The 21,284-nt window shown below is 34.7% G+C and overlaps 1 long non-coding RNA gene across 1 annotated transcript; it reads right to left on the bottom strand.

Annotated features, from left to right (window-relative positions):
- Positions 1-4,907: 4,907 nt before the first annotated feature.
- On the bottom strand, positions 4,908-20,490 carry LOC140607955 (uncharacterized). The gene is made up of 2 exons (XR_012009878.1): positions 20,395-20,490; positions 4,908-5,226 (listed from the first exon to the last, which is right to left on the bottom strand). It is a non-coding gene; the product is annotated as an uncharacterized lncRNA (long non-coding RNA).
- Positions 20,491-21,284: the final 794 nt, after the last annotated feature.

Here is a 21,284-nt window from a genome sequence, read left to right as displayed (position 1 = left end):
CTTGCTTTCATAACATTGTTTCCTTTAGATGAGAATGATTTATTTAAAGGAGTTGCTTTGCCCTATATATTACCATACTACTAGACAATGTTTGAGCCAGTACAAAGATCAGATACTTACATTTATAATCAAGATTCTTTCTACCATACATTGCAGCCTCAAGTTTTTGCCATAACTTAGTTTATTACACCTTGATCTGTTTAGTATATGTACTGAATTATAAATTTTCACTAGAAAATATTATATTAATTTCTTAACATAAATTAATTTATATTTTCTTGGTTCCCTATATTTTCAGTAACATGAGTTCAATAACAATGAACTCTTCTTAAAAGTTTCAGAACATTTCTCCGAATACAAATCTTCCAAACAAGGCAGTTGTTTATCATGGAATCTATATGCAAAGTTGTATGAGTAAGATTAATTCCTCTAAATAGATCCATATTTATTTACTGGTTCTTCCTATTGTTTGTTGCTGTTGTTGTTTTGGGCTGTTTTGTTTTTGGTTTTCTTTTTATACATTGACCTAGATGCTCTTTACCTTCTGAAGATTTCTTGGTTACTGATTCTTAGTTTTCAAATCTCTTCAATGACTCTTTTTTCTAGTCTTCATTGCAGATTTGATCAATTCCTTTTTTCCAAATGTTGCAGACTTAATTTTCATGAATATTATTCATGATATATGACAAGAAGGCATATATAAGCAGTGAAAAGAGGTTTGGACATTATAATAGGGTAGATGGATCCTTTTAAAAGTATATTAGTCAGGAAGCAATAGAAATATAATCTAGAAAGTTTTGTCTGCACTGTCGAATGTAGATTGGCAGATGATGGTGGAGGGAAGAGGAAGGTTGGGAATGTGAGTTTGTTGACCTGAGTATGAGGATGCACAGAACGTTATTCATTTTATATAAGTCTAATTGAACCATGACTTTTGGGGCCAGATTCTGAAACAATCACACATCTGTTTCAACCATCTCTTCTGTGTTCCTGGTCTGCCAATAACTCTTTCACTAACAATTATTTGTTCTCTGTGAAATATGCTGCCATCAGCATTATGCCAAAGAAAAGAGTCTCTTTAAATTAGAAAACAGCCAAACACAGAATCTCCTAGCATTTGAGGAATAGAAGAAGGGAACAGATGTGGAATATCTTATAAAGGATTTGTGGCAGATAGAGCTACTCAAACTCAGAAGTATGAAAATACAATGCATGAAAACTTAGAAATCTTTTCCCTCTGCTGACTTTATTAATTAGAAACCAAATCTAACATAAGCAAAAATCTATTGGAAATAAACAGTTCACATAATTGAGAATTTTGAAGACCAGACAACATGAAAACTACAAAATAATAGAACTTTGGGCTGTTAGTGTAGTTGGAGCTTGTGGAAAGTGCTTTGAAGTATTTATCTGGATAATTCAACTTAAGTTTCCTTCGGATGTTCTGCTCAATATTCAAGTTGCTGGAAGGGTTGAGCCTTTTTTTGTATTATTTCATGTATTTACTCTTTTGCAGATAGGAGTGATTCCTTATATGGATAAATGCCTGAAGGGATAAAACCATAATTTTAAAAAGTTTTCTCTATGTTCTACCCCTTGGCTGTCCAATCAATATACATGTACATACCTGCACATACATACTATTAAATGATTCTTTAAAAATGCTCACAAGGGCGCCTGGGTGACTTGGTTAAGCATCAGCTTATTTATTGGTTTAGGCTCAGGTCATGATCTCAAGCCCCAAATTGGGCTCTGTGCATGGCATGGATTCTGCTAGAAAGAATCTGGCTCTCTACTCCTCTCCACTTACCCCTCTCCCCAACTCTTACACATGCATATGTGTGCAAGCATGTGCACTCTCTCTCAAATCTTTCAAAAAATAGATTAAAAATGCTCACAGAGACCATGTAATGTTGTATTATTGTGGCAGAGCACAAAGTCACAACCAGAAATACTTTTATGGGTTCACTGACCTCTAATGATATGGTCTCCAATTGACCCCTCTCCTCCTCTGATTTCATCACAAGAGTGGGTAAAAGGGATAGAAAAGTAAAATATAAATCATATAATAAATGTTTGTTGTGTGTGTATCATGCATGTGTGTCCAGCAATCAAGGGAAAACAGGAAGTGGCCTCTTTCTGAAACTGATATTTGTCACTCCCGTGTTGCATTCCTTATTATCTTTATTCCTGCCTTCAAGTGCACCTTCAGCTGGATTGGAAACTTTGCTACATTGAGTGAGCCAAATCTTCATTCCTCAGAGTTGTCTAAGGTCAATTAAGTCAGTCACCATCTCAAATTTTGCCTGTTTGCCTCATTTATGTTAGGTGCAGTATCAGCTTCTAATTAAGTGCAAATATTATTGTGTGCTGGCTAAAATGTCCCTGCTTATTAGTCTGAAAATTTTTACACATGAATAAAAAAATTCTCATTAGTTACAGAAGTTAAAAGCATTTATCATATGTATGGTGTGAATACTGATTATCAACAGAGGCAGTAGGAGTTGAATATATTTCAACTCCAGTACAACTTGTTGGTTTCTAGACCAATATATTATGATTTTGTTAGAAAAGCACCATATATTAAACACTTGTTCAAACAATGTTACACAGAATATGACAGGACATAAAAACTTAAGAAAAAGAAAACAGCAGGAACAAATTACTTGCAATCCAAAGATGTATTCCACCACATTGTCCTCCTCCTCTGTCCAAATCTACTTTTAAACAAATTCTTCATGGTCACTTAAGGCAGCTGGATTATAAGTGGCCCTCAATGGTATGCAGAACAATCACATCTACATGTCTACATGGTGGACATCTGCATTTACCCCAGGAATGTCATTTTAAAATGTATTTTAGTAGAAAGGAACTCTAGTGGTGTCATGCGGAGACTTTACTTTAAGCATAAGAGGAAATAGTAATGGAATGTATGTTTTTTTAAGGATCATAAAAACTAGATTCTGAAAAATTGGGAAATGAGCATAGGAATCACACTACAGCTGATAGGAAATATACTTGAGTCAAAACTTAATTGGGTTTGCTTCAATGATGACTATTTTAATTATACTTGCCATAGAAATTAGTTTAATGGTTAAGTCTGTAAGTGGGATTTCTTTTCCAAGAATATTTCCAAATTCACAGGATTCATGACTTCTGAAAAGATAGATCTATTGAATTCCATCAGTCCCACTAAAGTTTTCACATAAGTGCAGTTAAAGATTTTCACATAAATGCAGTTTAAAGGTTTTCATATAAATGCAGTTAACCAAAGTGACATTAATTGTTCCTTGTTTCAATTGTCTAACTGTAAATGACTAAGTGTCAGAAGGTAACTAAATTTACATATTGTTTAGTATATGTAATTGCTCAGTATATCATTAATCATTGGTATCGTTAATATTCCATCAGATGAGTTTAATTATATAATAAACAAAACATTTTAGGTGGCTTAGCCAGAGCTCTTTTTAAATCTGACTAGAATTCTACACATAAATCTTGGCTTTATAAATTGGGGCAGCTATCTGACCAAGATGGCTAATTACCACATGTAGATTTGTTGTATTTATGTCAACCTCAATCTATGAGATGAGTTCTAGTTCTCCATGATGAGGGCAAAGAGCATGTATAACAATTTTTCCCCTAAATAAGTAAAGAGTTTTTAGTGTGCCACTTTAATGTGTCTGGAGACATGCTGACAAGCTGGTGTAACTGGTATCTAATCTCAAATATTAAAAATAAACAGCTATTTGTTTTTTATCTATTTATTGTTCTGAGATGCAAATAATTGTATACCAGTAATAGCATCCAAAATTTAGCATGAAGTAATTGAATGAATTGTCATTTGTCGAGTAACATTCCACAATTGTGGAATTATCTGAAATGTAATCTTGGTTTTTAAAGTCTATTTGAGGCAACTGTTAGACATTACCAGTAATAATTATCATGTCTAAATCCACAGATGTTTTCAATTTCGCCTTCTATTTCATTAAACTTTTACCCAATTTTACATATATATGTTCCCAACAAAATAAATATGAAGAGTGGATTGTATTTAAATCATCTTAATCTGCAATTAAGCAATTTACCGAATATACTAGTGCATTCTATTTCCTCTTGAAAATAATTTTTATATAAATGTTAACAGTTTTATTGAGCTATCACTTACATATAAATAACTGTATGTATTTAAAATGTATAATTTGATGAGTTTGGACATATGCAAACACCTGTGATACCATCACCACAATAACAATGCAGTTTTGTTGATTTTCACTACTTTCTTCTGCCAAACCCAACACTGATCAAATAAGGAAATTTGTTTTATTTAGGCTTTTGCAACAAGAGAAAAATATAAGATCCAAATAACTAAGAGTCTGAGCAGGGTAGTTTTGCTTTATACTTTCATAGAGAGGATTAGATTATAACCGGATAACTTATATTTTGGACTTCTTTGTGATTTTTTTTTTTTTGTCTCAGTCAATCAGCTAGATAGAAAGCATTTATCTGTGCACCTAGCTAGTTTCAAAGGGATAAATAGTTCACCTAATATTTCACATCATGAGCTAAAAAATGGAGTTGATTCTCTGTGTTGGGCTTGTCAGTATGTTCAGGTAAAAATGAAATGTATTTGTGTGGCCATGTCACAAATGAGTCATTCTTGCATCTTATAGAGGTCATGAGGAGGAATGGACAGCTAGTCTTACTGAAACCACATGGGGCAGGTTGCTTTTTGTTGTCATCCATTTCCTAGAACACAGATGGAGAAATTTGCAGTTTTCCAGGACCTTCTATCAGTAAGACACAAATTTTGTCACCACACTAATCTTTATTATTTCCTTCCTTCTACCTGCTTTGTCTTCAGTTTACTCTTATTTTTCAGCTAAAGGGAAAGATTAGCTTATTGATTTAAATTCTTTTTAATATTTATTTTTAAATATAAATATTTATTTACAGTTATACTCTCTCCTATAAGCACTTCTTTAATTGTATCATAAGTTTTGGTATGTCATCTCAAGGTTCAAAATATCCATTTCTTTTGTTCATGATGATCATCATTCATCACTAAAAAACTCAGAAGCAGTCATAAACTTGCTGAGTAGGGTTAATCTGGGCCTAAGAAATGATCTCTTCAAAACTCCAAATTCCATGAACCCTGTTGAGGCATGAAGGACAACATCAGTTGACTTACAGCTCTGGAGATCAGGCCTCTTAAAAGTGGGACACCTGAAATGAAAGAAATAATTCGTATTAATTGTGTTAAAGAGCCAAGAGATGAATACTGAGACTCTTCAGTCCAGCATATTCCAAGAGATTGGTGGATGAAAGCCTATCTATTATGCTTCATTCCTCATTATATATGACATCTTTTTTTAATTTATTTTTTTAAAGGACACCTTGATGAAAATAAGGTATCAGTGCTCTTGGTGATATCGTCCAAAGTATTGACTACCTATACCAAGTATAGAGACATGCATGACCCAAGCATTTCTTTAGACATACTTTATGGTTCAGTCATTGGCTTGCCTGTTCATGGAGAAATCCAGTATGTCCTTATAATCTGATGCACTGAGGAGTCCTTTGGTGAAAATCTAAATTTGTTAGGCTTTTGCTTATGGTATTTCTTCAGATTCTTGGGGGAAGCCTAGATATGCATCAATCTAAAGTCTTGATCAGGATATGGGTGTTCAGGTTTTAGTTCTTGGGACTAAATTGGAAATATAAGTTTGGAGGGTTGGAGCTAATATTGAAGAAAACGAGAAATGTTCATAACAAAAGTTTTGAGTTATACCCTGTTAACATGTCAGACAAACACTTAATGAGTCTATACAAATATTGCCATGAAGATAAGGATATTCAATAAAAGTTTCTGAATTCTAGAGGGCACAGCAAAGATAAATGTTTTATTTCTCTTTTAAAAACCATAGTCTGCTAAATTATTTTGAGTTATATAATATAGCTTAAAAGAGAAAGTGGTTCCATATATCCAGAAAATAGGATATTAAGATATCAGCAAGAGGCACCTGGGTAACTCAGGGGTTGAGCATCTGCCTTTGGCTCAGATCATGATCCCAGGGTCCTGGGATCAAGTCCCGCATTGGGCTCCCTGCGAGAAGCCTGTTTCTCCCTCTGCCTATGTCTCTGCCTTTCTCTCTGTGTGTCTCTCAGGAATAAATAAATACATAAATCTAAATAAATAAATAATAAATAAATAAATAAATAAATAAATAAATAAATAAATAAAAATTTAAAAAAGACATCAGCAATATTCCAAATAAAACTTAGTCATTCAGTTCTATGTATTTAATTCTTATCCTATTTGATCTTGGTTTAGCAATCTCATGACCACATCTGCTGCTCCACTAGAGTTATGGAAATCCTGATTTATTCTATGTGGTCTTTAATTTATTTATGAAATATCTTCAAGAATTTATGCCAAAGAGTACTTGACTGGCACAGTCATTTTCTAAGGGTCTCTGAGTCACTTTTTGTTGAAGAATTTCACAGTAGCTGATTTGCAAGTACTTTCAGAGAAGCATGACAGTAAAACAACTATCTGTAGATGAAAAAAATCTGAAATCACTGTGGTTGACTTACAATAAATTTCAAAATTGACAGATCTGATGAGATTTTATTGTAGGAATGACGTAACTGACAAAGACAATTTCCTCGTTTTTGTGACATGTAGAGCAAACTAAGTCAATCAAAAAAATTTTGATAATATCTAAACATAATGAATGTCTGTTTCCAAAGAACGGTATTTACACCTAATTTATGAAAATAGTTGAACATAATCTCATTAGAGAGAAAAAAATCTGATGTGTAATAACTCAGAGGCCTAATGTATCATAGTATACCAAGAATATATCAAGATCATCAAGTTAAAAAGATTTAGTAAGCTTGAGAAAGTTACCAAATACCTGTATGTTAATTTCATAAGTGTGAATCTCCAAAGGAAAATCACTAGGATATACTGGATTCAATAAGTAAAATTGTTATTAAATCAGGATTTTAACAGCAACTGGAATTATGATGAATAACACTAAACTCTTGTGGTTTAATATCAGGCAAATTAACACCAGGAGACTGATAATCAAATAGAAATATAGCCAGTGCAGTGGCAAATCTATAGAAATCTCATAGGATTTCTGCAATATTTATATTAAGAACATTTTACTCATACCTAACCCACGAAAGGGTTATCTGCTCTTCTGATTTGACCATACTTTCCCTGTCACTCCTATCAAATATATCTAATTATTTCTACTATCTCTCTATATATAAGGTGAAAGAATATATTCTTAAAAAAAAAAAAAAAAAGAATATATCCTTTGTGATATTCCCAGGAGCCCATTTGCACGATAAATGCTTTTCTCTCCCTTTACTTTCAATTGTCATGAGTCTTTTTTTTTTTTTTTTTTTTATGATGTCACACACAGAGAGAGAGAGAGAGAGAGAGAGGCAAAGACATAGGCAGAGGGAGAAGCAGGCTCCATGCACCGGGAGCCCGACGTGGGATTCAATCCCAGGTCTCCAGGATCGCGCCCTGGGCCAAAGGCAGGCGCCAAACCACTGTGCCACTGAGGGATCCTGTCATGAGTCTTTAGGTCTGGAAGAGGAGTTTCTTATAGACAGCAAATAGATGGGTCTTTTTTTTTTTTTTAATCCATCTGTTACTGTATTTTGATTGGAGCATTTATTCCATTTAGATTCAAAATAATTGGGATCCCTGGGTGACGCAGCGGTTTGGCGCCTGCCCTTGGCCCAGGGCGCGATCCTGGAGACCCGGGATCGAATCCCACATCGGGCTCCCGGTGCATGGAGCCTGCTTCTCCCTCTGCCTGTGTCTCTGCCTCTCTCTCTCTCTGTATGACTATCATAAATAAATAAAAAATATAAAAAAAAAAAGAGTTTTAGATTCAAAATAATTATTGATATATGTAAATATTGCCATTTTGTTACTCATTTTATTGTTGTTTTGTAATTCTACTATTCCTCTTTTTTTCTCTATTCTCACAGTTTGCTGGCTTTCTTTAGCCATATACTTGGATTCCTTTCTCTTTACCATTAATTTTATAAATAAAATCTTCTGCATATAGCAATCTATATTAAGTTTGAAGTGGTGTGTCTGTAGGAGAAGGCGGGGATGGGGTGTGTTGTGAGCAGGTTAGGTGGAATGTTTTAGTGCTGTGCAAGTTCCCACAGGTGTCTGTGTCTAGGCTAGGGTTTGGAGGAGAAATAGTGCTCACCAGCAACTTTTTTCCTGGAGAAGTCTCCTAAAGATCCCTGTTCCTTCAGCACACACTTTGAGATTAAATCAATCTCTTTTTTGTATATCCCAGGTGTTTTTCAAACAGCTGCTTCTGTGTTGTATTTCAGCAAGGGTGTTTGTTGTGTTTTCTCTTTAAGGGTGGGGACTCATTTTCCTATACCATACTCTTGGCTCTCCCAGAGCCCTGTCTGCTGATTTTTAAAGTTCCTGTTTTTGTTTTTTATTGTTGTTATTGTTGTTGTTTAATTTAAAACTCTTTATCCAAGTCACCATCCAAAGCAGGATTCTTATTCATTAATCTTATGTTTTGCTCACCTTCTTCAACGAACCTGTTATTCTACAATGAGGTACCCCATGTGAGGCACCTTTTGTACCCAACATTGATTGGTTGCCAAGCAGTCTGCTGCCACCCTGGAGAAGCTCATGATTCCTCTCGCCCTTTCTGCTAAAAGGAGGGGAATTCATGTTACAGGGTCAAGGGCAAGACGGGAGAGTAGAGTACAGATCCAGCCTAATAGAGATTTGAGGTGAATAGTAAGTTCTCTCTGTTCCATCGATCAGCAGCAAAAGTACTTAAGCTGAAATGATAAAACGTGAAGCCTGTTAGGTCCAATGGTCTCGTATCCCTGGCTGCATCTGAGTCAAATTTCCCTATAAGAGAAACACTGCTACTCTGAACAAAATTGTCCTTTATAGTAGCCCCCATCAGAGGTTAGGATAGTTCCTTCAGGGTTCCAAAATTTCAGACTTCTAGAAACTACTTGTTGTTTCTCTTCCAGTACTGTGCCATTGATTCTTGCACAAGAATCTTGATTCTTCCTGGTATTATAAGCCAAAAAATCCAGTCAAGAAATGGAGAGAAGGCACGAACAGACATTTCTCCAAAGAAGCCATACAAACAGGGATGCCTGGGTGGCTCAGTGGTTGAGCATCTGCCTTTGGCTCAGGTTGTGATCCCGGGGTCCTGGGATCAATTTTTGCATCAGGCTCCCCACAGGAATCCTGCTTCTCCCTCTGCCTATGTCTCTGCCTATCTCTCTGTCTGTCTCATGAATAAATAAATAATATATTTTTAAAAAGAAGGTTAAAAATAGAACTACCCTGTGCCCAGCAATTATACTACCAGGTATTTATACAAAGGACACAAAAGGATACAAACATAATGATCAAAAGGAGCACATGCACTCCAATGTTTATAGCAGCCACGTCCACAGTAGCCGAAATATGGAAAGAATGCAGATGACCATTGATGAATAGTTAAAAAAGATGTACTATACATATACAATGGAATATTACTCAGCCATCAAAAGGAATGCGATTTTGCTATTTGCAATGATGTGGATGAACTAGAGAGTATTATGCTAAGTGAAACAAGAGAAAGACAAATACATGATATCATCATAAGTGGAATTTAAGAAACAAAACAGATGGAACATTGGGAAAGGGTAGGAAAGTAAAATTAAAAATGGAGGAAAACCATAAAAGACTATTAAGCATAGGGAACAAACTGAAGTCAATAGGTGGCTGGGATAATTGGGTGATGGGTGTTAAGAAGAGCACTTGACGTAATGAGTTTTGGGTTTTACATGCAATTGACGAATCACTAAATTCTACCTCTGAAACTAATACATATATTGTTAACTAAATTGAATTAAAAAAAAAACATAAAAAAATTAATAAATATTGTAAGACCTAGTAAAATTAGATACCTGAGGTTTTCAAAGCCAAATGTAACAGGAATTCATCTTTCCTTGAGGGCTTTCCTGTACCTGAGATGCCTGGTGTGAAGGTCTGTTTCTGTCCCCTTTGAGCCCATAGTATCTCTCCCTCCTTTCTGAGTCTCTTTAACTTCTGACTCTGTCACCACCCTTTTTGCCCTCTTCACTGTATCCTTTTTTCTACATTTAGTTTTGGAGAGTTTACTCTGACAATCTTTTGGTTGTTTTCTGGGTTATTTACACAGAAACAGATGTTATCTAGTTGTATCCATGAGATGAAGTGAGCTGAGGATCTTTCCATTCAGTCATCTCCCTGTTGCTGTTGTTGTTGTTGTTGAACAGAAAATCAAACTTTAGTTTTGCATAATTTTGGCGCGTAAAACTACAGGTATTAAAACTTTCAAATTCTGGCTAGCTTTGAACATGAAAAAATTATCTTTTTGTAAGCTTTCTACAACTTTTTATATCCATTCGGGCTTTGTCCTTTATGTTTCTCATTCTGAAAACAACATTTTACTTTAGGACAAAACTACTTTTTTTTTTTTTCTTAATAAAATGCAACCTGCATACTTACATAAACAGTTGTGTTTTTTGGCCAGTATTGGTCCTGGCAGAGTTTTATTCAAATATATTAATTGTGACTAACCACAGCAACTTCATTTTCATAAAGAAAACTAGCATGTGGATCATTTCAATTATCGATGACAAATCAGTGTTTTGCACAGACTTGCAAAACTTATGAATGTGTCACAATTTTTTATAACCATATGCTTCCTTAGAGTATAATTGATCAAATGTAGTAAAAATTAACACATTAACATACCCAAACATGTACATGGCTTCTTTGTACTCCATAAAAATAAGCTCAAGTGCATAAATTTAATATTATGCTCATTAATATTTGGCATTCTGTTTTAGAAATTATATATTTAATATGCATTTAGTAAAAGTCTAAGATTTTAAGTTATCTAAATATCTTTGAAACGAGCTGACATACTACAAAATATAATTACTATTGGAGTAAAGTTTGTCACAAAAATGATTCAATTTAAACACACTTTTTAAAAATTTAAACACAAGTTTACATCTTTTATAATCCTTTACATTTAATATAAATAATGTAGCATTTCAACCAGCAAACCTACAGAAATTTAGGAAGAATATAGATAGGTAGAATAAAAAACATATGCTTATATTACACTTAATACTGGTAACTCAGAAAACTTACCTGTTTTTCTCTGATCAAGACTTTAGTCTTGTTTGCCAAAGATTTGTCTAAATTCTGGAATTAAATTCTTAATCCCTTTAGGTTAGTTTCTGTAAGAACTTATATATTTTGGTACATTGACAGTATTGGAAGATTAATTTATTTACGTGGAAATTTTAGGAATGTTCAATTTATGTAATCGCTTACATATATATCCCATTTTCCTGCTAGATTGAATTTGCTGAGTCTTTCTAGTGAATTCCTTCTATTTCAGTTATACTTTTTAACTCCAAAATTTCCATTTGGTTCTTTTTTATAATTTCTATCTCTTTATTGTTTTTCTTTATTTGATGAGACACTGTCATAATGCTTTCCTTTTAAAACTACTTTCCTTTGGTTTGATGTCGTTGCTCTAAAATTCAATATCTGGTCCTGCTCACATATAGTTTCATAATCCTCTCTTGTTTTTTGTGTATGAAAATGTATGTAGCCACTTAAAATATTGATTCCTGCCCTCCACTCCAGTTCTTGTATGGCTGTTGTTTATCTGTTAAGTGCCTTGGCTGGACCATTTTCATGAAGTCTATTTTCCCTTTAATGTTAAATTTCTGATGTCATTCACAGAGGATGCAGCCTTGTGCTTATTCCCAATCATCCTCGGATGACAGGTTTTAGCAAGTCTGTTTATCTCTTTCCTTGCCTCTGTTGGTACCACACTCAGATTTTAGGCTCCACTCTTTGTCAGCTGATTACTCTATTCTCAAAGACTCCTTGTGTCACAAATTAGTTCACCATCTGATCCAATTTAGCTTGAGCTTCTTTGCAGGGGTAGTTTTTTTTAGGCCAGTGTTTGAAGCTTTTTCCTGACCCCAAAATCATCATATCTCTCTTTTCCTGGGTCTCCTCTGGTAAACTAGACTATAGTTTAGGTGTTACTCTTAATTATTTATCACCAAAATACCACCATTTTGATAGTGCTCCAAAGTTTGAACATTCCAACAATGTTTCAAATAGTCAGTTGCTTGGGGGAGAACTTTAGAGTTCTTTGTTTTAATGCAGTGTCTCTCTTTCTGGGCATAATCTCAGAGCCTTTGCTTTGGAGTCAGGAGTGGGAAAAGTTTTCTATGAGCGGGGCACTAAATTGGAGAAAATCGTTTTCTCAGCTAGCCTTTCTCAACATGGAACCTCTACTTCACAAACTTTTGAGTCCTGGTATTTTTAGTCTGCCATGCTTGGGATCAGGCTTCCACACTTTCAGTATGGGTTAGGTGGGGGAAGGAAGCCTCTAATTTCTCAATAGCAGTTGCCAGGAATTTACTCTCTGCAATTAGGAGCTGTGGATTTGAGAAATGCTGGCATCCTGCTCCTTTGGGGAGGTACCAATTCCTTGACCAGGAGCAGAGGGGAGAAGGAGCATGTTAATGTGGCCACTTACCCAGGTTGGATTTTATGTCATTGTACTTGGGTTGGGATGGGGCTGGGGTGGGGAGGAGAAGGAATTGGAAATGGCTCAACTATCAGAGACTCTCATATTTTCGTACAGGGATTTGATAAATTTTGTTGAATAAAAGTTTCTTCATATGCTGTATGCCCTTAGGACAATTCTTGAGGTTTTAAGTGGATTTTATTGTTCTTAATACTCACTAGTTTTTGTGGGTTTTTTGAGGACCAATCTGCATAGCTCTTCACATTGCCAATCTGAAAGTAGAAATCTAACGGAGTTTTCTATATTTTCTCTGATAATAATTTAGGTGGGACTCTTTTTCCTTTTAAGAGTTAATTTAATTGCAAATGGAAGACATTCCTGGCCATGTAATTATGGTTAAACTCACTGGAATCCAAATAAATTAAACTGGACCACTCTTCATGTCAACATGTCTTTTTCATACAGTGTCTTAAGATACTACCCGCTATTCACTTTCTTTAACATTCTGGGGGATTTTTATTGTGTCAATCTAGCTAAGCTAGAGTTATGGTCTCTATAATTCCTTTCCTATGGAGTTCCCAGTCACTCTGGATCAAAGGAAACTAAGATTTAGAAGGCAGAAGTAAACCAGCAGCAGCCACATTATTTTTACAGTCAGACGATCATGATAGATGCAGCATACATTGTTTTAAGTTCATACATGGATTCTCTTAATCTGTTGGCTGGGTCTTTTGGTGAGCAGTAACAGCAGAGCTGTGGCTCATACAAGTTTCTCCAGAGCTGCATTTAGCTTCTGGTTGCTGGACCATGTACATTCTCCATCTGTGGTGAGAGGTACAAGCTTCCTGTTCAGGACACCAACATCATTGGAGTTGGAGGTTTAAGGGTGATGAAATACTGGTATGGGTTATAGCTTGGTCTTGAAGCTAGTTTGTATTTGCTTTCCTAAATTTACATTCATCTTTCCCTTTCTGCCTCACTGTCTGTAGACCTTAGGCTCTAATTCCCCAGGTGCAAAGATAATAATTGCCTTACATGTAGAACATAGACTGTGTAATAATCTCAAGTTAATAATATAAAGTCAAGTCCTTTCATACACATATAGTAAATAGTATAATGTATGTGATATAGTATTATATAGTAATGCTTTAAATGAAGAAATATGGAAAAATATTTCAACTCGGTCTCTTTTATTTCTCTGATCAACTTTTACTGATAAACATGCATAAATTTGAAGTACAAAATCAGAGTGAGTAGTTTCATTATGGGAAAACTTGACCTCTCCTTAAGTTTTATTTATTTACCTTCTCAGAATGTAGCATTTGTAATTAACATAAAATTTTCAGATTACCCCTAGTGTTTTGACCAGATAAATGAACATTTGCAAATTACTCAATGTAAATTCAATATAAATTACAAATCCCTCACTCTTGGGCACATTTTACCTACAGAGATTATTGTTATATATTTTCATGTGGTTTTATGTTTATTACAATATACAGAGGTAAACTTCTCTCACTATGTGAATAATGCTTCCTGAAACTAAAAAATCATCTCTGGCTGATTCATAATGGTCCACTGTCATTTATATGAACTCATATCTGGTTTCTTCCTCCTATTTCTTTTTCTAGTATGTAGCAATGATATCAAGTCAAAGAATATTTTGAGCAAACTCTAGCCATTGATGACAAGAGCAGTCTACTTTTTTTATATATTTGGATTACCATTCAGAAGCCTGAAATTTCTCATATTTGTTTTCCTTGTCCTATAAGCACAGATTTTGAAGAGAAATCATGACATGTGATTGATGGATCAGGATTATACAGAAAGTTCCTATAAGACTTATCCATTCCCTGAACATTCCTCTCAAGTTTTTTTTTTCTTTTTTCCTGTGCATAAAATATTACTTGTACAACATTCCTTAATTCTTAATGGTATAGTTTTGTAATGGTAGACAACTCTCCTTTGTTTGGTGAGGAAAATCTATAGTATTTCCCATGGCTCCATGTTGCAAGCTTACCTTTTTTTATCTTTTCTTTGAGTATATTTTGATTCATCTCTATATGACCAGTAAAATGATTTGTTTCTCAAATATTTGGTTCCTAATTATTAATTTTCACTTAATTTGTCTCTGAATCCATGAAAAAATACTATTTATAAATAACAAAATCTTAATAGTAAATTTTGCCTGCAGGAGAATGCGTAGATGCATTCATTATTCAATTTTAACTAGACTATTGTTCAATCATGAAAAGGATTAAGCCACAGCTGAAATGTGAATTGGTAAATATCATAAACCTAAAATCCTAAATATAATGTTGAATATAAAGGCATGTTGCCCAAAAATTCACATAATATGATTCCATTAATATAAAGAAATATTTGTATCTCTGATTAGAAAGGAAAAGGTATACCGATAAGCAAAAATTCAGGATGAAAGGTACTTAGGGGAAATGGAGAATTTGAAACTAAAGATATATACACAGGGATTACAAGAGTTTGGTATGGTTCTATTTCTCAATCTAATTTAAGAGTAGGCATATTTTCATCTTATAAACTGCACATAAATATTACATGTATTCTGTATTTGATTTATTTCATAATAAAATAATATATCATACCATTTAATGGGAAGAAATATGATGGTTTGTTATCAGCTACTGAGCTGATAGGAATTTGGAGAATGTAAACAATTATGCACTTTTATTTTTTTTTAATTTTTATTTTTTTATTATTTATGATAGTCACAGAGAGAGAGAGAGAGAGAGAGAGAGAGAGGCAGACATAGACAGAGGGAGAAGCAGGCTCCATGCACCGGGAGCCCAACGTGGGATTCGATCCCGGGTCTCCAGGATCACGCCCTGGGCCAAAAGCAGGCGCTAAACCGCTGCGCCACCCAGGGATCCCTATGCACTTTTAAAATTAAAGTAATTTGGTTCATTGTGGAGCATAATTAGAAATTTTAGTAAAGTTGAAAATGTCCAATTACTTTTCTGAATCTTCTTTGTTTGTGAACTATTCATATGGATTATTCCAAACACTGTTATATTTTTTAACAAGTTGTCAGAAAAACTGAATTTTGAATATGTTAAGGTCATAGTGGGGCTTTTATCAATGATCTGACTCCAGCTGTAGCTAGGATGAGCAAGTATTAAGTTGACTTTTGATCAAGATTTCTACATATCCCTTACTCCTTCCTTTTCTTTGACCAACTTCCTATTTCCTGCTTTAGGCTTATACCCTATGTAAGCGAGATCTTATATGTGGCACTACTAATCCTTCAATGGATGATAACATTGTTAGCATAAATTATAATATCAGTGGCCTGTCAGGCTTTGTGACATGCATTTGGAAAAACTTTTTTTTTTTTTAAATTGGTATGAGAGCTTGTATTTTCATCTTTGAAATTTTGTTTGGAAATTTTATTTTATTTTTTTATTTATTCTTGAAAGACACAGAGAGAGAGAGAGAGAGAGAGAGAGAGAAAGGCAGAGACATAGGCAGAGAAAGAAGCAGGCTCCATGCAGGGAGTCTGATGTGGGACTCTATCCCTGGACTCCAGGATTATGCTCTGGGCCGAAGGCAGATGCTCAACTGCTGAGCCACTCAGGCGTCTCTTGTTTGGAATTTTAGAAGCATATCAGTGTTCCATAGATGTTTCTCTTTTCTATTGGCAGATGACAATTGTTAAAGATTTCATTAAATGGCATATTAAATGCCAAAGTCAAATTGTATTGTGAACAGGCATACTATGAAATTATACTAAAATAGGAATCTCAAAGCCATTTATTAAGCCACGGAGACACAAACATATGCCAAGACAATGAATGGCTAGCTACTCTGGAACTTTTGCTTCTGGAAGTTAACACTATCCTCAGTACCCAAATCATGTGATAAGAAAAGGCAACTAGATATTTTGGATGGTGAAATTCTTATTTTAGCACATTGGTGAAATTTAGGGAACTGAGAACATTTAAATATACAGGCAAAGGATTGGGTTTTGAAAAAATATATAACATACAAAATTATCCAGTTCTTTTTCATTGAATAGAGAAGAACTTTTGGATTACCGATGAACAAATTAGTGCCTAAAAAAACATTTGCAGTGTCATCCTTTAGAGAAAAATGGAAACAGTTATCCAGATAATTAATGAAAACTAAATTGTTTCTTCTTAAAAAAAAAGAATTTATAAAGAATCTATCTACATTGATTAAAGTCACTGGATAAATGTTTAACTGTCCATTTTACTTTGCTTATATAGACAGAATGTATGAATAGGTCATATCATCTGGGTGAGGGGAATTGAACTTGACAGAGGAAAGGGAACGGGGTCATTATATTATAAATTGCCTCTTCAAGTGCAATTATCTATTCATGACATAAATCCAATACAGTCCTACCAGTCTTGGGCTTCATTGTATATACCTCTTCTTTTCTTCATTGCCTTGTTGTTAACAAGTATTTTATTTGTTTATACCAAAAAACGTTTTTTGGTTCAGTTCTATTAGATATTTTCATTGAAAACTGATGAGCTTTCTCTCCTGGATGCTGAATGGCTGGAGAAATCATTATGTAGTATCAACCTTTATACCATAAAACTTTTTCTTAATGAAAATGTAGACTATATTATAGTAAATATGTATACACCTGAAATTTAATATTGATATTTCTAATTACTTCACATTTTATTTTTAGCAGCCACTTGAAGTATTCCCAAGAAGAAAGTTCTACATTTCAGCTCCCTTCAGATGAAAGTCATCCCTGTCCCCTACTCCAGTGACAAACATTCAACAATGAAGCTGATATAGCCATTATTGTACTTGTAATGAAGCTGTGTTTCAATACAGGGTAAATTATAATTTTTTTCCAGTTTTATTGATAAGTAATAAGATAATTATTGCAGTAGGGGCCACCTGGGTGGCTCAGTCGGTTAAGCATCCCACTCTTAATTGCAGCTCAGGTCATGATCTCAGGGTCATGAGATCAAACCCTGTATCTGGCTCTGGGCTTAGTGTGGAGTCTGCTTGAGATGCTTTTTCTCCCTCTCCCTAGCCTCTCTCCCTTCTCTAAAGTAAATAAAATCTTTAAAAAAATCATTACAATATATACTATATACTTTATATAACTATATAGTATAGTATATCATATATACTTAATATAAAACATTTCTTTTAGTAGTTATTTTTTAATTGTAAGAATTATCCCTATGCAATAAAATCTTGTTTAGTTCACCTGGAACATTACTATTATGTTATTTTTAATTATGTATACAAACATAGGACTTATTGAAAGGGAAACTTTTATGTACCAATTAATACCAATTTTGAGGGGAAGATATTTTGAATGATTTATCCAGTTGCTTAAACTGAACAGTTGCACATTGGTATAAGAATGACTTGAAAGGCAAGTTGAAAATGTCAGATTATTTCAGGTTATATGCCATTGCAAATACATAAGTTGTTTCCTATGCCAGCCTTATACAAATAAATTTTACCTCACAGTGCTAAAAATAATCATGAATGAGTTGGAGACACTCACTGTGATATAATTGTTGTTATATCCTGTTGAAACTGCTGAGATTTTGGGGAAAAAATCAGAAATTTCCAAAAAACCTTAAATATCATGATAGCAAGTATCAGTGTTCCACTCAAGATTAATTCTGATGCCTTTACCTTTTTCATGTACTTGATCTTTGGGTGTGTTTTCATTCTCAACCACCAGCATCTGCATCTCTTTATCAGGGACCTGTCCTAGTCTCTCAGATCACATTTTTGCCCCTGTGTACTAAGAGGCTTTTCTGGGAGACATGAATTCCCTGGTTATTCATGTCTCCCAGAATTCATGTCTCCCAGAATTCATGTCTCCCAGAAAAAAGAAAAAAAAGCCCAAAGCCTTAAGCAACAATTAATAGATGGGATACGGATATTCTAACTTCCTTGCTCCTGATCAGTACAAATTTATGTAGGGTCTGGATTGTCACCAAAATTCAACGCAGAATTGAATTACAGTAACCTTGTAGGGAATTTTGCTTGCTATTGAACATTTGCTTGAGCTCCTTAGCTTCTAAGTTTTATTTCCCCACCTTTATAGTACCCCAGCCTTCTCCTGGAACATTTTCTGTGTACTGCCACATAAGTTTGTATTTCAACATTCGTTTCTTGGGAACCCAAACTGAGACAACTGGTTCTGGAAGTGCTGCTTAGTACCAGACTCTCAGGATGGGATTCTGAGTTTGGATCCCTCTCTGGCCAGATTAAACCAGGGGCCATATTGTTCACAGTAAAGTTTTTATCCCTGCTAAGTTGTAGTATTATACTGCATTGCTAAGGTAACATGCATTGCTAAGATAATGTGAATGTGATTCAGTTTCAAGCGGATCTACTAGCTTGTGAATAATTTCTACCATTGGGTAAATATGAAAAAAATAGTGATTATAAAGATGATGGAGTAGATTGGTTTTTGCTAAGTTTGTTACCCCGAATAAGGAAAACTAAACAATCAAGTCAGCTTATTACTGACTCAGGGCATAATGAGCATATCAAAATACCTTGATGAAAGCATTTAAAAAAATCTTTATCATAAGGCTAGCAAACTAGAGAGTAGGCTAACTCTGAAGCTTTAGCAAATCACCTGTGCCTAGGTTAGGACCCTGTATACCAAGGGAGATTTTAAGAGATGTTATGAACCTGGGCTCCCCACTTAACTGCTAGAGGCAAAGTAGTTATAATTACCATAACAGACTCTGAAATAAGATGGAACCAGGGGATATAATCCATAGGAAGTTGTAACCTTGGCCAATTGATCATAGTGTTCTTTGGGAAAATATGAATTGACAGCCAAAAATATCAATTGATAGATTTGATTTTAAAAAGTGGATGATTAGAAGGCTGATAGCAGCTACTCCAATGGAAAATCACAATCTTTCACATATTATCATGTCTGAGAAATTTCTCAGACCAGAGACAATCAATTGAAGAGACTAATATTCCTTGAAGGATCATGATATGAAACAAAATACATGTAACAGTATGTTACCTCTGTATGTAATCTCCCTGGTGCTTACCCAAAGGCATGTATGACCATCTGAGTAATTGAATACTGAGGAGAGAGAGAAATATCCAGATTTGGCAAGAGATTTTTAATATTGTATCCAAAGTTGACATTGATACCAGGACTCCATGTACATGGAGATCTGTGAAAGCCAGAGAGTAAATGGAGGGATGGCCAAGATGTGTTTTCCACTGGTTACAGTGCAGCCTAGGTAGCCATTTCCTAGTCCCTGAGCTTGCTTAAAAGAGACACACTTAGCACTTGGAGAAACTTTAGTTAATTCCCTGAGCACTAGAATAGGGCCTCTGGAAGTTTCTCTCCTATCCAAGACTATAAATTAAAATCAGTGCCATACACTGAGTAAAAAGTCAGAGATTATTGCCCCTTTCAAAGCTGTAAAGAATAAAGAGTTGGTTGTCCCTGTCATGTCCCCATTTATTTCATAGTTTAGCTCCCTGAGGATGATGGTGGGGGCTGGGGGTGAAGAGAGGAGAAGGCAATTCATAGTAGGTGATGGTACACCACTACAAACTTAAGTGTTTACCCATTTTCTGTGCTTGATGAGATATCTATCTTTACTAGAAGAAATCAGCATAGCCTCTATTTTGGCACGTCATACGTTACAAGTATCTGGCATATGCATTCATTTCAAAATGCATTAGGACAAAAATAATAGACAGTACTTCACATGGAAGGTCTTTTCTCCATGGTTATACTTACTCATCTGCCCTTTGCTACAGTATAGTTCAGAGGGACCTTAATATCTGGACAATCCATAGACGTGTATTGATGATGTTATGTTAATTGGACCTGAAGAACAGAAAGTGGTAATTACTGAAGATACCTTTGTAAGACATAAAAAGCTTAAAGGATGGAAAATCAGCTCTGTGAAGATTTAGTGGCCTTCTAAATTATAGAAACTTTTGGGATTACAGTGGTAAGGAAGTTGACAAGAGGTATCTTCCAAGTTGAAAGAATAGTTCTTGTGCACTGCAGTTTTTATCAATACCACTCTTTGCTTGGTAGGTCAGATGGGATTTTGGCTTATTTGGGAATATTGCTCTGAATACTTATAGGGTAATTTCAAAGGCTGTTTATTGTGAGAGAGTACAGTCAGTTTCTTTTTAGTTGTGCAACCTAACACATGTAGTGGCTCTACGAGAAAGATTGGTGGTAGAAAACATGCCATTTGGAACTTCAAAAGCTTTAATGATGATTAACTATAGACATGTAGAATTCAAGAGGAATGTCATGCTGTCTGTAACAACAACTATGTATCATTTGCAAAGTTGAATAGGCACAGCAGCTATCTACTATGTAAAAATAATGTAGATCTGGATAGAGATTATGCCCTCTGCATACAGATCCAAAGGCCAAAAAAAAAAGCATGTGAATAGGTAGCCATAACTCCAAGTTAAGTACATTTGTTGGACTTAGTTAATGGTATTCTATCAGCTTACACTTAGGTCCTAATGAATCCTAGGTTCCTTAGGATCCACTGGTGGAAGGAAAATAAGATCCTGGTTTGTGGAGAGCTTACTTCAATATATTTTTGTGAAGCTGAAAATAACTACTACCAAAAAACAGCAATACCAAGTATGGAGGTGCCT

Source organism: Canis lupus, chromosome 17, assembly GCF_048164855.1.
Source record: "Canis lupus baileyi chromosome 17, mCanLup2.hap1, whole genome shotgun sequence".
In the NCBI taxonomy this organism is placed as follows: Eukaryota; Metazoa; Chordata; class Mammalia; order Carnivora; family Canidae; genus Canis; species Canis lupus.
The sequence above is the reverse complement of the archived record's forward strand: the minus strand, read 5'-3'. Positions and strand labels throughout refer to the sequence as shown.